The 16639-nt window shown below is 41.5% G+C and overlaps 1 pseudogene; it reads right to left on the bottom strand.

Annotated features, from left to right (window-relative positions):
* Positions 1 to 8240: 8240 nt before the first annotated feature.
* On the bottom strand, positions 8241 to 10570 carry LOC147445242 (L-type lectin-domain containing receptor kinase S.4-like; annotated as a pseudogene).
* Positions 10571 to 16639: the final 6069 nt, after the last annotated feature.

Genomic DNA, 16639 nt, shown 5'->3' with positions numbered 1-16639 from the left:
ACAATAACCAAGAGAGTAGAATGAACATTAATAACTTTGATTTTGCACATGAAGGTGCCAATGATGATGCCCCCATGTTTGTTAATTATCTTGTCACTAGGTGGCAACAAGCTATGGGCGACCCCACTTTGCAAGACGAAGTTACTCAACAACTTCGTGCTTATGGGATTTCCTTTCCTCTCCAAGAGGAGAGAGGGCTTACGAGGACTCTTGAAGAGACCCCCAAAAGAAAACTCTCCCATACGAGAGGAGTAATCCAAAGATCAAGAAAGTAATGAATCCCTAAATTTCTCCGAAGATGTGGCTCCACAAAGAAGGCGGACTAAACGATCGCCAACTCCTCCCAAGAGGAAACGGTTAACCCATAGTCCTTCTCCTCATCACTCCAAAAGGGAAGAGAGGAAACCAAGGAAGAAAAGGGCAAGAAAGAGGTCACCCTCTTCTCCTTCTTCTTCACCTTCCTCCTCTACCGATGAAAGCTATGGCTATTCTCCTAGAGAATATAAGAAGGGAGGACATCGCAAATCTTACCCTGCATGGCAAAGGTCACAAAAGCTCAAGAAGTTCAAAGAGGGAGGAAAGAGTATCTCTTTTCTCACCTATGATGGCACTTTGGTGCTACCGACAAAGTATTGGCCTTCATCCAACAATTTGATGCGTCCTTTGGAGATGAGGGCTTCACGAAGTCCTCCAAGCTACGCCATGTAGCTATGCACTTCCAAAAATCGGCTCGTCAATGGTGGGCTAGCCTTCGTGGCAGTGGCAAAGCCCCAAAGACATGGAAAACTCTACGAGTTTCCATCATGAAGCAATTCCTTGCAAGCGATGCAAAGGATAAAGTGCTCATTGAATGGCGGAGTTAAGTCTTCTCTCTCATGAGTCTATCCGCAAATATGTGGACAAGTTCATATCAAGGCTACTCTCTTTCAAAAGATAGACTATGCTTAGCAAAAACAACAATTCTGTGCAGGATTACTTGAAGAGATGGTCGAGTATGTCAACTCTCAACGACCTGAATCTATCAGCGAAGTAATCCACCATACCATGGTTGCTTCACGCATCAATTTCAACAAGGGGTTAGACGAAATGTCAAACCCATGGAAAATAAAGACAAAAGTGATGCAAAGGGAAAAATTAATGCCCAAAGTTTTTCCCACGGCCATTCCAACAACAACAACAACAATCAGTCCAAGGAGAAAGGAGTTTACAAAGGTAAAAATTAACTCTCTCTTGAAGAGCTTGAAACTTTTCACAAGGATCACAAATGTTTTATGTGTGAGGAGCAAGGACATGGCTATCGTTCTTGCCCCAAAAGAAATGCTCGCAATGAGACTCCTAGAGCTTCCACTATCGAAGCTCCAAAAGAGGATACTCATTGCAAAGGATCACCTCTTTCCTATGCTTGGGGAAAGGTAAGGGAGCATGATGCCTTCATCTTGTTTGACCCTGGTTCTACTCTTAACTTCATATCAATGGAGTTGGCCACCAAGTTGGGCATTCAAGCTTTTGAGATGGGAGATGTTGTAACTGCCGATGCCGCTTTCAAGGGACAACAAGCCTCCGTTACTCCCTTGATTGGGAAGTTGAGGCTGTTTCAACAAAGAAGACTTCTTTATCTCTCCTCTCCAACATGAGGATGCATCCTAGGGATACCATGGTTCAACCGCATGGCTGCCAGCATGAAGTTCCCTGAAAGGAGAATCTACTTCACCTACAGGGGAAAGAACATGTATATAGATGCCAATGAGTCTGGTCGTACTACACAACTTGTAAGTCCTCCCACCCTTGATAAATCAATGAAAAGCTCAGTTTCTGCGTACATGATTTTTGTCAAGAATCCCTAAAAGGTCCTAATGTTTCATCAAAGGTGAATGGCAGGAATCAAGAAGAGTTAGACTTGTCTAACTTTCTAAAAGGATTCCAAGATGTGTTCATTGATGATATCCCTATGGACTTACTTCCAAAACGAGGGGATGATGACCATCGAATTGAGCTCCTATCAAGAAGCTCACCACCTAACAAACCTCCCTATCGACTTTCACAAGCTCAACAAGAGGAGATCATGAGGCAAGTACAGAATTGGTAGACAAAGGAATGGTGAGGCCTAGCTCCTCTCCCTTTTGCTCTCCAATCCTTTTAGTGCAAAAGAAAGATGGTACATATTGCATGTGTGTGGACTATCGCGCACTAAACTATATCACTATCAAAAACAGATTTCCCATACCTCGGGTAGAAGGTCTGTTTGATAAGCTACAAGGCTCTACCTACTTCAGTAGGATTGACATGAAAAGTGGCTACCGTCAAATAAGGATAGTGAATGAAGATTACTAAAGACCGCGTTTCGTACAATGTTTGGCCTTTATGAATATCTAGTCATGCCTTTTGGCTTGACTAATGCACCAGCTACATTCAATTTTTTAATGGAGAAAATTTTTAGACACTACCGCAAATTCATTGGAGTGTTCTTTGATGATATCATCATCTACTTCAATTCCTTGGAGGAACACAAGCAACATCTCCAAGTGATTTTTCAAGCATTAAGGGAGAATAAGCTTTTTCTCAATCAAAAGAAAAGCAAATTTTTCCTTCAAGAGATTCAATACTTAGGTCATATTATCTCTCAAGATGGTATCTGTATGGATCCATCAAAGTTGGAGGTAATAAAAGCATGGCCTAATCCAAGGAATCTACATGAGCTAAGAAGCTTTATTGGTATGTGTGCATACTATAGACGCTTCATAGCAAAATTCTCTCAAATAGCAGGACCATTACATGACTTAACAAAGAAAAATGTTAAGTATTTATGGACTGCCAAGGAGCAAAGTGCTTTTGACAAGCTCAAAGAGAAGCTTATCTCCCAACTCGTCCTTATGCTTCCGGATCTCTCAAAGCCATTTGAGGTCCAATGTGATGCTTGTGATGATTGCCTTGGAGCAGTCTTTCTTCAAGAAGGGCATGCTATAGCATATGAGAGCCGAAGGCTCAACACGGATGAACGGGTCTTAGGAATTTATGAGAAAGAGCTATTAGCTGTTCTACATGCCCTAGACACATGGAAGCACTATCTATTGGGGACTCCATTCATCTTACGAACAGACCATCAAAGTCTCAAGTACTTCATGACACAAACAAAGCTTTCCGACAAAAAAATGAGGTGGGCAAATTTTCTTTCACAATTTAATTTCCACATTGCTCACATTGCTGGTAAGCACAATCAAGTGGCTGATGCACTTTCACGAAGACCAAAAGTTAATGTTGTGTCAATAGCAACTCACAATGATCTATCTTCTATGATAGATGAGTATGATACTGACCCTGACTTTAAAGACATAATGTCAGCCCTTGCTTTGGGAAAGAAAGAGAAACCATTCACCTTGCAGGATGGTTATCTTCTCCATAGAAATAGGCTATGTGTTACCCACTCCCTTCGTGAGAAAGTCATGTATGAATCCCATGCTCCTCCCTATGCGGGGCATAGAGGCATTCAACCTACTCTTTGAGGAGTAGAGACATACTTTTATTGGCCTACCATGAAAGTGGACATACAAGAGTATGTTTCAAAATGTGTAGTATGCCAAAAGACCAAGTACGATAGAGGGAAGCAACCTGGATTACTCCAGCCATTGCCAATTCCTAATTCACCATGGGAGAGTATATCCATGGATTACCAAAATCTATCCATGGGAATACGGGATATGGACAATAGTCGACAGGTTTACCAAGCAAGCACACTTTATCCCTGTCAAGAAGACTGTTAAGGCACACCAAATGGCAACTCTCTTCATATCACAGATTTTCAAACACCATGGATTGCCAACATCCATCGTGTCAGATAGAGATCCTAGAATGACCAGTAATTTTTGGAAAGGTCTCTTCAAAAATCTAGGTACAAGATTGAATTTCTCTTCGGCCTATCACCCACAAACAGATCGCCAAAGTGAGATAGCCAATCTTACAATTCTTGATCTACTAAAGACCTATGTTACAGACGTAGATCAACGCTCACAATGGAAAAAGTACTTACCTCTAGTAGAGTATGCGTATAATAATACTATCCATACTTCTACGAGAAACGCACCTTTTGAAATCATAGAGGGAAGACCTAAAAGTCCCTTGCTACTTAAAGTACATGGGAAGATCTTCGCTACCGATGAGTATAGCCGTGACCTGCAAGCATCTTTTCAAAAGATTAAGGAGGCTATATCCATCTCCCAACTAAGGCAAAAAGCTGCTTTTGACAAGCACAGAAGGTCCTTAACGTTCAAAGAAAATGATTGGGTCTTACTTAAGTTTCCTAAGGCTCGATTGAGGCAAACGATGAGCAAAAATCCTACGGGTTGCTAACCTAGCAAAAAGATACTATGGTCCTTATCAAATTTTGAAGCCAATCAATGAGGTGACTTATCAACTCAAGTTACCTAACCATTGGCTCATACACAATTGTTTTCATGTGAGCCTACTCAAGCCCTACAAAGGAGAGCCTCCAAATGAACCAATTATTGAAGACCCTCCCGAAATCAAAGATAAGGAAGAGGTACTACAACCCGAAGCTATCCTTCGGCATGAAGACAAGGTACCACGACATGGTAAATTATCCGACGGTATCTTATTAAGTTAAAAAATTATCCTTTTGAAGATGCTAGATGGATGCAAAGAATCCGGCTTAAGGATAGTATGAACCTTGTCAACGCTTACAATGCTACATTAGAGTAAGCAAATGTACATGTTTCTTTTAATGATCAATGTTTTGTCTTATAAGACTAATTCTCTCTTTATTGTGCACAAATTTAAGTAATATGCATAGTAAGAATCATGTTGGGATGACGACATCTCTCAAACACCATGTAGAATTTGTCACTCTACTTGGGAAGATGAAATGGACTAAAGAGAAAACATGCTTGCGGCAGCTATATCTCACAAGCACCAAATGGATTAGTCATCCATCTTGGAATGATGTCGTAGGGTAAAAAGGGATCCTCTACCCGCTAAAACAAATTGACTAATGACTATGACTTTATCTCTTTTACCTCATAGTCGAGGACGACCATGAGTTCAGGAGAGAGGTAATGTCATTAAATACCTAATATCTAACCAGCCCAAATGATTTTCTCATATTAAATTGATCATTTAATGTAGGATAATAAACGGGAACAAGGGCTAGAATATAGACATGTGCTTACGGATCTATCTCAACACGGGGCCAATGGTAAAGGGGCCCAAATGAGAGATGGTATGTCATAGAGCAAGGTTAACTAATGGAGTTTAAAAGACCTTAGGGAGGTTGCTTGAGAAGCTTTCTATGCATGGGAGGTAAGATGCTTGAGTCAAAAAGAGACGCTACACACTTAATGAGGAAGTTGCTTGAGAAGCTTCCTATGCATGGGGAGTAAGATGCTTGAGTCAAAAAGAGACTCTACACACTTAACGAGGAAGTTGCTTGAGAAGCTTCCTATGCATGGGGGGTAAGATGCTTGAGTCAAAAAGAGACCCTACACAGTTAATGAGGAAGTTGCTTGAGAAGCTTCCTATGCATGAGGGGTAAGATGCTTGAGTCAAAAAGAGACCCTACACACTTAATGTGGAAGTTGCTTGAGAAGCTTTCTATGCATAAAAGTCCCAAAGTTAGGGGAATCTTTGACCTAACCTTCCACTCCCAAGGGGCACCCCTTTTCTAAAAGAGCACATGGACACATGTCAGACTCTCACTAAGTTTAACCACATGGTGTGCTTGAATGCTATTGGTTGGGCTAAAGAGGGGTCCAATGAGCTTCTACTTCCATCCAACAAATATCTGGATATTTTCAAGCTCTCTCTGTCTAAGGGGTAAGGAGGACACTTGTCAAAAGACTACCCATATACTTGGCTGCATGTTGCATGTGGTTGGCTAGGGGGAGAGGGTCTAATGAGCTTGCAGCATGTAGAAAAGTCACCACTCCCCCAAAGCAAGGAGGGGGGTGCTAGGGGGATATACTACACACACACACACACACACTCATTCTCAAGGGCATTCTCACTTGGTGAAAGTTGAGGAACACCACCTCCTTCTCCAAGCTTGTGAGAAGTGAGAGCCTACATCAACACTCTTGGCTATGGAATGCAAATCCAACCAAGAGCCATGCTTCAATGCTTAAGCTTGCCATCTTCTCCATCTCCATTACTATGCTATTATGTATGCTAGCAAGAAGAGTAATGATAAGTGAGGAACTATTTCTTTCTCCTATGGAATGTTTCTTCTTCCTCTTCTCTACCCTCATTCCCCGCTAGCTCTCTCCACTTTCGAAGGTGTTTGCGGCCTTGGGACTGAGGCTTGGGATAGTTAATGCTTTCTACAAGTTTATGCTATGCTTGTGATGCATGAAGCTTTCCATATTCATTGCATCACGTAGGTCACAAGGAACACAAAGATTGTATTGTACCAAGTCTCTCTTGATTGGAGAAACTATAATACAAATGCCTATTGGAGTGGAGACCGGCTCCATATGAATCCGGTCTTCAAATATTGTCATGTTCTCGAAACTCTATCTCTTGCAAAAGTATTGTTCATGCCAAGTTCACTAAGTGCCATGTTTATGTTGCTACCATCAATTAAGTTCACCCGCTATGCTCACAAAGTACTCTCTCAAAAATGCTTCACCTAATTTCCTAATTCCGCTACTCTCAAAGTTCATAGGCCATTTCCATTACAGCAAGAATTGCAAGAAATGAGATATTCTATATCCATCTTCAAATCAAATGAGACTTGCAAAACTTGTTGGTGAACCTTAACTACTTTTATCCAAGGATTTTCAAGCTCCCAAAAATAAAATATATAACATCTCTAGTCCTAAATATTTTATCATCCTTAGGATCCCATAGGCGATATCCAAAGTCCTTCTCCATCAACGATGAAAAAACATTTCTTGAACTTTGCATCTAACTTAGATCTTAGGACTTTTGTCTATGTGCATGAAGGACTCACATCCAAATACTTTGCGAAATGCATGGTTCACCTTTTTACCTGTCCACACCTCTTTTAGAATTCCTCCATCCAATGCTATAAAGGGTGATCGGTTTATCGAGTAGACAAATGTGCTTACTACTTATGTCCAAAGCTCAAGCGACAAACCTGTATGTAGCCTCATGCTTCTTATATGAAATTGGAAGGACTCTGCAAAGTCCCCCATGCAAGGAAACTTGCTTGTTTAATTTAAAATAAAAAAACATAAACAATGGAACATCACACATTAAGTAACAACTATATCAAATATGATTCGAAACACCTTAACAAATGCATTCTAACCATTGTTATGTTTTGTTATGTGCGAGGTGGATTTGAAATGCAATGATAGCAACATGTAGACACGATTTGATCAAAAGAAAGGTGACACACTCTAATAAAGAACAAGAAAAAATGTGCACTCTCAAATATGATTCGAAACACCTTAACAAATGCATTCTAACCATTGTTATATTTTGTTATGTGCGAGATGGATTTGAAATGCAACGATAGGAACATGTAGACACAATTTGATCAAAAGAAAGGTGACACACTCTAATAAAGAACAAGAAAAAATGTGCTCTGTGTGTGTGTGTGTGTGTGTGTGTGTGTGTGTGTGTGTGTGTGTGTGTGTGTGTGTGTGTGTGTGTGTGCGCATGTGCAATTGTACAATTTTGGTTTCTCTTTCCCTACCGCAATATCTAGACACTATTTGATCAAAATAAAGGTAAAAACTATGATAAAGAACAAGAAAAATCACGCACTCCCCCCCCCCCCCCCCCCCCTCTCTCTCTCTCTCTTTGTGCATGCGCAATTAAAGCAGCAAAACCGATACATACTATAAACCGCTAACTTTTCTGAAAATACACTTTCTAAGAGTTGAAGGGACAAAGTCAATGTAGTAAGTATAAACTTTCACTCCCTCTCTTTCACATATTCTCCAACTTTCTTCTCGGGTAACTCTTTTGTGACTATTAAAAAAATTGTACTTCAAGAGTTAGTTTCCACAAAGCGAGTCTCGTAAGTCACAAGTAACTATGGAGCATGTCACTAACATAGCTACTTACTATCTCAGTCTCCATCAATAGAAGAATGTTATACACAATTATAAAGATTTGAGGAATCGGCAGAGAAACTCTTCAAATGCAACCCTTTGATGCTTCCATAGTGCCTAATGCCATGCCATGGTCTTTAAGAGCTGTGTATCCTTGCAAAAAATGTCATGCCCAAATAGAAAGTTCCACATGTGAGTGAAGCATAAATATTATTCCAAAGGGTCGAGATGAGAGCACAAAAGCCCCAATATGAGCCCCTCCTCCACTTCCTCAAATTTAAACAACCCATCAAGCCTCTTGTCCACAACTTCAAGAAGCCTACTATTTGTGCTTTAATCGTGGCCACACCCTTTCCACAAGTAACAATTCCTTAGCATTGTATCCCCTACGTTTGATTGGTGGATGCCCGATCACCACTTCAAGAAGAAGAGCACCAAAGTTATAGACATTCATGCTTGTTGTCACCTTGCATGTCCAAGGAAACTTGGTGCGAAGAACCCCAAAGTACCCACAACCGTTGTCGTATGCCCATGCTCATATATCCTTGTAAGACAAAAAAATGCCCAATTTCACATCCATATATGTATCTAGCATCACAACCTTTGTCTCTATGAAGAATTTGTTGCTCCCATTCCTCATGCAAGTACAACATTCCTACCGCAATTATCTTCACAACTTTCTTTCTTTGCTCCCATCTCAACAAGACAAAGACTCCACCTAGAGTTGCATGAGATTATCGTATTGTAGATGCCTCGTGCTTCCCATCTCTACGATGATGATGATCTCTCTTTCTCCTTGATCAGACTCTCTAGACAATCGGTTCATGGTGACTTCAAGAGCAGACTTGGGCAGCACACCGTAGTAAACCCAGTCAAAACCTCTGACTCCCAAAATCTCCTTTTCATGAAACTTTCTTGTAGCAAGCACCAACTCTTTGTAGCTATATTTGTGGAGGCCACACATGGAATTATACATATTTCTTCTCTCTATCCATATACATAACTAAACTCTTAGAAGTCTTGTTGTACTTCAATAGCATATGCCATTTTTCCTTTACAAGGCATTTGATAACTCTCTCTCTCTCTCTCTCTCTCTCTCTCTCTCTCTCTCTCTCTCTCTCTCTCTCTCTCTCTCTCCCCCCCCCCATATGCACGCCCTTTCAAATGTAAAAGAGCCTACATGTTTAACTTCTTGAATATACATTTCTCTTATGTTGGTGGATAATACAAATTTCAGAGAGACATCAAGATAAGTGTCTAACCTTCCAATTAGCCAAGCACCTAAAATTGGTAACGCCTACTTCGCTCAACAGTTCAAGGTCTTTGTTTTAAAACCAAATGAATAGATCAATTTGGTCTACTATGGATGCTATCACAATAATATTATCTTCACTTAATCTATGAGGAGATTCAGGGCTAGGGAGATTGAACTCCACACTTGGCATAACCCGCTTTGAGAAAACTCTCAACTTCTTCGCATCACAATTTGTTTATGTTCAAGCACTCTTTGACAAGGATTCATAGCTTCACCATGGTAAGTACACAATCGTATGATTGTTCTCTACTACTACTCAATCTCCTTGTGCTACACATTTGACATCAATTGCCAAATGTCTCACATGTGGTGCATACCACTTTATTTACTCTTCAACATGGGTTGCATGCACATTCCAACTACTTTCTGTCAACTTTTTCCACATTATCAACAAAGGAACAAAACTTGTATGCATGTAAAGTTTGATTTGTGTGAGCTCAAGCTCCCAACCATATACTATATCTCTTTGGCTCCTGTTTTACAAAACTAACCCAACTAAAGAGCCAAGGACAAGGAACAACATGAATACTGCAATGCTAAGAAGTACCTTAAACTGAGTAGTCGCAACGATGGGTACTTTTTAGATTTATCGATGTTCTAAAAGCATTCGTGAGGGGGGACCATTTCTTGGCAGCCATAGAATTGGTTGAAACATGTTGTTTATGTTAATGCCCACATGGTTATCGTTGATGTCTTCAATTTCAAGGTCTTGGATTGTGTCGAATTGATGGCAAAGACATGATTGGAAGAGTTTTCATTGTTGGAGGCATTCAACATGCCTAAGTATTGGCTTGGAAAAAGCCTACTTGAGTCTAGAGTTGGAGACATTACAAAGGCCATGCCATGGCCCCCCTAGAGGTAGGTGCCAACAAAGAAGTTATGAAAAACACTAAGAAGGAGGAACCCACATTGATCGCTCATTGATCGCAGCATCATTGACGGATTCTTGTATGATTATAAGTGAGAGTGGTAAACTCACAGTTGGCAGTGAACGGTAAATATGAGAAAGCTTCATGCTGAGGAGTTACTACTCTCACAATACAAGTCAACCTAACAAGACATGACTCATTGAAATAGCTCAAAATGATGGATGCAAAGCTTAGTGCTTGATGAATGTTACAAGTGCCATAGCTTTTGAGAGGTCGACTGAGAAGTACATTACAAGCACCAGAAAAAAGGAAGCTTGAACGAGGGTTGAGTTGGAAACTGCAACGCAGATTACCATTAGGCAGTAGCGAGTGGATCCCATCAACCTATCAAGGTCTGCTTCAAGTCTTTGGATACCTTGCACATCCACTTTCCATGCTTCCCTATTGATGCTAGCTTGCTTTGTCCTTGCACATACCTGATGCAGTTCAAGGTGATGGAGCATTGAGTGAAGCAATTCACCTTAGGAGCTTAAATAAATGGAGGTAATATATATAGAATAAACTACTGAATCAATGCACTGATTACATCAAGCAGTATTGGGTGGTGTATGATAAAATACCCACTATTGAGGGACTAAGGCGTTGTCTCGCACCAAGTCCTCTCAATCACCTTTATAACCATCAAGCAACTAATTTTCCCCTTGTGTGAAGTAGTTTCTTTCCACACTAGTTGGTGTGGCGATTGCCCTCCTTGTTGGTAGGTTACAAGAAAATTAACATCACATCAAGAAAGACGACGAATGCATGAGTGATGCATTGATACAAAGTCTAAGCTCTTAGAGCTAAACAAAAATCAGTATGCGTTATTGCACACTTTGGAAACAAGAAACAACCAAAGAGTAAGAGCTTGGTTGCATGAGGCTACTAAGCAGTAAGCCTAGTGGCCAAGGAGGGCTAATGCACATTGTTTTTTTTTTGTACGGGAAAATAAGTGTTCTCCGTATTTCGAAACAAATTTTTAGTTGTTTCATAAGTGTTGCAGTCATCTGACCTTTCCTTGCTATCTAAGTGGATGCTTCCACTGGGCGGGGACTGGACCAATGTGATCTCACCTTGACGTTGGCAGTCCGGCTAGACTAGGATGATAGAAAACTCCCCTTGCTAACGTCAAAAATTGAGCTTGACGGATTAATCACTTATCCACCCCTAGCATTGTTCATCATAGTTGAGAAAGGTATTTTTAGTACAACCAAAAAGAAAATCATTAGCAATAGATGTTCCATCATTGTTTTTACATGCCTGTCTCTCTAATGAGTGATTCCTAATTCCTTCAGCCAATGAAAGAATTTGTATTCTTAGCCAAGGAAAAATGAAGGCATCGTCATGGCCTTTGACCTTTGACCTTTCGAAAGCTCAAAAATTATGATCATGTGTAAGCCCTTTAACTCAATTTACATGATTTCTATATAGACAAATAGAGAGCAATTCACTCTCATTATCTTTACATTTCTACTTCTCTACTATGTTTTTATGGAGCTTAAAAATTTCAAGGACATGTCAGCCATTGATGTTCTTTAAATAAATCTTTACAAAACATCCAATGCAATTAAAAGTGAAGGGTACTTACAAAACATCCAATTTAATCAAAAAGTGAAGGGTAACTAGTCTTGCTTGGTGGGCTTGTGTCGTACATAATCTGATAGATTTTGGAGCGCAGTTGGTTTCTTGGTTAGTTGGTTGTCACTACTCTCGCCTCGGGTTTTGTTGTGGAACACAAGCAGATGAGTAGAACCAATTGATAGGCACCAATAATAGCTCATCTTGGGACTTGATGAGCATTGGGAAGAAGCAGTGTGTCCCATAGTGCTCCCTATACAACAAAGGGTTATTAAAGAGGATAATTGAATCGAGCAAAAGGGTTGCACCTTAACCTAACCTACTTTGGTTGTTGTTTGCAGATTGACATTCAGCCTACTAATATCGACCATTTAGTCTCTAGACCGTGGACCCATCTTTGAGACACCCATCTTATCCTCAATCAAGCGTAGTCAATTTTCCTTTATTTCTCGTAAAACATGAGAGAGAGAGAGAGAGAGAGAGAGAGAGAGAGAGAGAGAGAGAGAGAGAGAGAGAGAGAGAGAGAGAGTTATATGCTCCAACATGTGGCTAAACTAAACTTAAGGAAGCTTTGACAAACTCAAAACATACAGAAAGCATCAACAGACTATAAATATTGGACTCTAGTGCCAACCTGATAATTGTGTACGGGTGTCGTCCAATACTGCAAGCCGAAGGACAATGTTTGAATCAAGCTACATAAAAGCAATCTGAATAGTTAAACATTTTGCTTGCAGTCAAGCACAAAGTGAAAATGCTAATTATATAGTGCACTTCATGCAAAAAGTGCCATACGAAAGTATGGTGGAGAGTTGGCACTATGGTCTCTCCAAAAATTATAAGAAACAGAAGCTGCAGTGCCGTGCCACGTAGCGCCAAGCAAATGTAGACATGGGGAATTGGATGCAGATGACAAACCTCGTAGTGTTGTCAAGATGGAATCGTGGTTGTGCGATCAAATCATCCACCATTGTGAATATATGTCCTTTTTGTCACACACAGAACATGAGTTAAAACAAATATCACTGCCTTTATCACGTGTGTGTCCTCAACAACAATCTACAGTGGCACTTTGGGATTACGCTATGTAGAGCATCCTCTATCCTCCTTCCAGAAAAATCTTTTGGACCAACCAAGTAAATATAGTGAGCTTCAACTTGCCCCTCCATGTGGCTCACACTGGTGGTGATGAATGTGGAAAACTTTTTATTCTTCCCTATTGTATGCCAACCATTGGTGTTACAAAATAGAATTTCATGCTTATTGTACCTTGGTGAAAGAAGCGTCAAGCTGTAGAATAGGAGGTTGTTATTGGTTGTCCTGGTAGCCCCTTTTAAGGAAAACTTGTGTACCTTTGTACATTTTGAGGGTGGCAATGCTTCTCTGCTAATCAAGACAATGGTAAGAGACCTCTTTGTGAACAAGGGCTTCCCTAGTTGCCTCCAATGTTTAAAGGCTTGCATGATCAATTGTTCCTTCTGCTAATACTTCCAACGCCCGAGTATGATGGATGGAGCCAAATCCCTCACCTTCAATGTATGTAAGTGAAAAAACAAATTATGCCGGTGTTGATTCTTTCCAAAGACCATCGATGACCGCCTTCTCTTCCTCATGCAGGGATGATGCTTTTGCATGAATTGGTGGATGGAGGCAACCATTGATGAAGTGCCATATGCAATCTCAAAGCTTCTCCAAGCTAGAGATAAATATAGAGAACTTTCTCTTTCAGGCACATTGGTATCGGCAACAACAGCTGATGGAAATGCTTGATGGATGGCATGTTTGAATTTTGATTTTGATTATGGGAATGGATTCTACAAGCTTGGGTCTTTTCAAGCGGGGTGCCTACACACTGGATATATGCGAATGTGTCTCCAATTTCTCCATGTCAAGCATTCCAAGCACTAGTTTGGGATATAAAGCCTTTGGGCTAATGTTTTTGTGCTCTCATGGAGGGAAACTAACATCAACAAATTGGCCTTTCTGCAAAATGAGCTTGGACAACTTGTTTTTGTATGGTCAGAATACTCCCAATCCATCTCTAGCCTATCCTCAAATTGATGGTTCCGTGTACAGCTTTGGCATGAGCATTACATCAATTTATGAAAGTAATTACTTGTTGCTTGCATCCCATTGGTTGAGCTTGACAGTAGCGACCATGTTTAGCGAGCGAAGAGTATGACCCATTTGTCACACTTTGACACGAGAACCCTCCTTGGAACGGATTGCTCCACTTTGGAAGGCGTAAATACAACTTAACAAAGCTTTGCTTTCGTTCACCACTTGAGGTGACCAAATGCACACTTTTGCACAGTGGGCGCCTCACTTGATGCGGGAGACAAAATTATCAACGATGCCATCCAACGGAGTACTAGTGCTAATTGGTCGAGGACTGTTGCTTTCCTTTAGATCCTCCCCAGCGTCGTCGACGTCCAGATTCCGCATAGGTTCCCTGTGCTCTTCAATCGGAGCACGGGGGCTTGACAATTGTTTCACGACGACAACCTCCCTCAGCAGCGCCATGGCCGACATCACCTCTCCAATCTCCACCACCCAAAAGAAGTCCTTCTTCCTCTTCACAAGTAGCAGGCGGTTGTTGGAGCCTGTGAATCTACGATGGCCGCTTGAAACATGTCAAAATCCTTCTGAAGTTGAAACTACAGCTCCACGCCCTCTACACATGCAACACCACTACCAACGGGCTAACGACTTGCACCTACAAATTGGGATGCTCGCACCTTCTTCTTCTCTAGTTGGAAGAGGCAGTTGTGCTTGTGCCACGACAACGTCCTCTCCACTAGGACGTGAATATTACCTTAGGATAGTTGGGGAAGTTTGTTTTGAAGATGTGCTTTTCTAGGATCAACAGTGAAGAAGATGGAGCCAGAGATGATGGACAACTTGACGATGCGGTGGCGATCACTAAACAAGGATAGAACCTAGTCATACAGGTGATCGAAGTTGCAGAAGGCTTCTAGTTGGGCACCTACAAGAGGCCAAGTCTTGGGGTCGTGGCTATGGCGCTGCCCAAACCTGTGCAGGCTGACCCATATCAACACCAGGCTCGTTACCACCGCTGAGATATGAGCACGTAAAGTGGGTCATATGAAAAGCAAGCGCATCTGAAAAAGCTGCACAGAGTAGACCATAGGGTAAAGGAGCCGGTTTAGAGGTGCCTAACTTGGGCAAGCAACCGCGATAACTGTGCCACACCATTTTTTGAATGCGGATGTGCTTTCGAAAGCCCTATGCAACAACTATCTCCAGTAAAGACGCCATCTTGAGCGATGGTCGAACGACGTTGATTTGTGATTCGTGTGTAATAAAAAGCAGAGCCGATTTGCAGGATTGTCGGGGGCCTTTTTAGAGGCAATGGTGCCACCATAGATCGAACACAAATCAAACGGATGAGTATCTGACCTGGCTGCACTATCCATGGAAACACTCGCTGCTTGGTGCCTCTAAAGTGACGCTTACAGATAAAATATTATGGGGGTAGACAAGCCTCTAGAAAGGGGCCCGTCTTTTAATTGGGAAGTTTATCCTTTGTAAGATCCGAGTCAAGAAGTGGAGAAAGTGGCCGATTCTTCTACTGGCTCCTTAGGATCCTGCTTTTTAACACTCAGGAGATTGTTGTCGTATCCACCTAAAAGGGAGATGGCGGATTCGACTCGAACCCATTATTAACATATAGAAGCCCTTATGATAGTCTCCCGTAACCAACCAAGCAGTCACGTTGAGCTGCTCTAGGACTGCAACCCATGCAATAAAAAAAGCTTACTAATAGGGGCAACCCAAGTCTATCTCTCTGTGCATCAACTCCTTATGCTCTGCCTATAGTCCTCAGTCCCAGCGCGTCTCCTGCTTGTCTACCTGCCACCTTTCCAACACAACCTCCTATCTTATTGTCGTGTTGCGGCATCGTATCTCATTCGATCCTTGCAATTTTTGATTTTATGTGATTTCTTACTACCCCTACTATTGGCTCTCTATATATTATATTCATTCGTTTGTACGATACCTCCTCCATATGCACTAATGTTTGCTGGGCTGAGATCTCTCTCATGGGTCTCATCCCTACAAAAGGTACATATCGAGGTACTCGAACGCAGACCAGCTACCCGAGAAGGCTTCAAACAATACCCATGTAGGCAACCCAGCATCGCCCTGCTGTTGTCTATGATGCAATTCATATATTAGAAAAAAGAGAATGTGCTCACATCTGCCAGCTTCACTACGTGTAATCATTGCCGTCCTTGCTGAGGTCGCCCCCCCCCCCCCCCCCCAACCCCCCCTTGCGGTTCTTTGCCTGCTTCGACGCTTGACAACACCTTCCATTCAGCGACGACACCATCCATTCAGCTTCAAAATGAACCTTGAGAGATTCTGTCGTTTTTTTAATTTTCGTCCTTGTTGAGGTCCCCCCCCACCCCCCTTTGTGGTTCTCTGCCTACTTCAACGCTCGACAACACCTTCCATTCAACGACGACACCATCCATTCAGCTTCGAAACGAACCTTGAGGGATTTTGTCGTTTTTTCGATTTTCTCCAATTGGGTACCTCCTATTGGCTTCAAAAAAATTAAAAGATGCTTCTAATTCAAAGATTCCACTCAAAATAAAAACACCATGTGTTAATCTATAGCACGTAACGACATGCAATGAGGAAGCACATAGAGTTGCAACAATATTACCTAAGAAAGATGAATACAACATTGAGAGAGAGAGATAGATAGAGAGATAGAGATGCTAAAGAGAACTTGGAAGAAAACGCTAAAGAAAAATTGAAAGAGCACAGAAACACTTATT

Source organism: Adiantum capillus-veneris, chromosome 12 (genome assembly GCF_014529385.1).
Source record: "Adiantum capillus-veneris isolate H3 chromosome 12, ASM1452938v2, whole genome shotgun sequence".
Classification (NCBI taxonomy): Eukaryota; Viridiplantae; Streptophyta; class Polypodiopsida; order Polypodiales; family Pteridaceae; genus Adiantum; species Adiantum capillus-veneris.
This window is presented reverse-complemented; position numbering and strand designations above follow the sequence as displayed.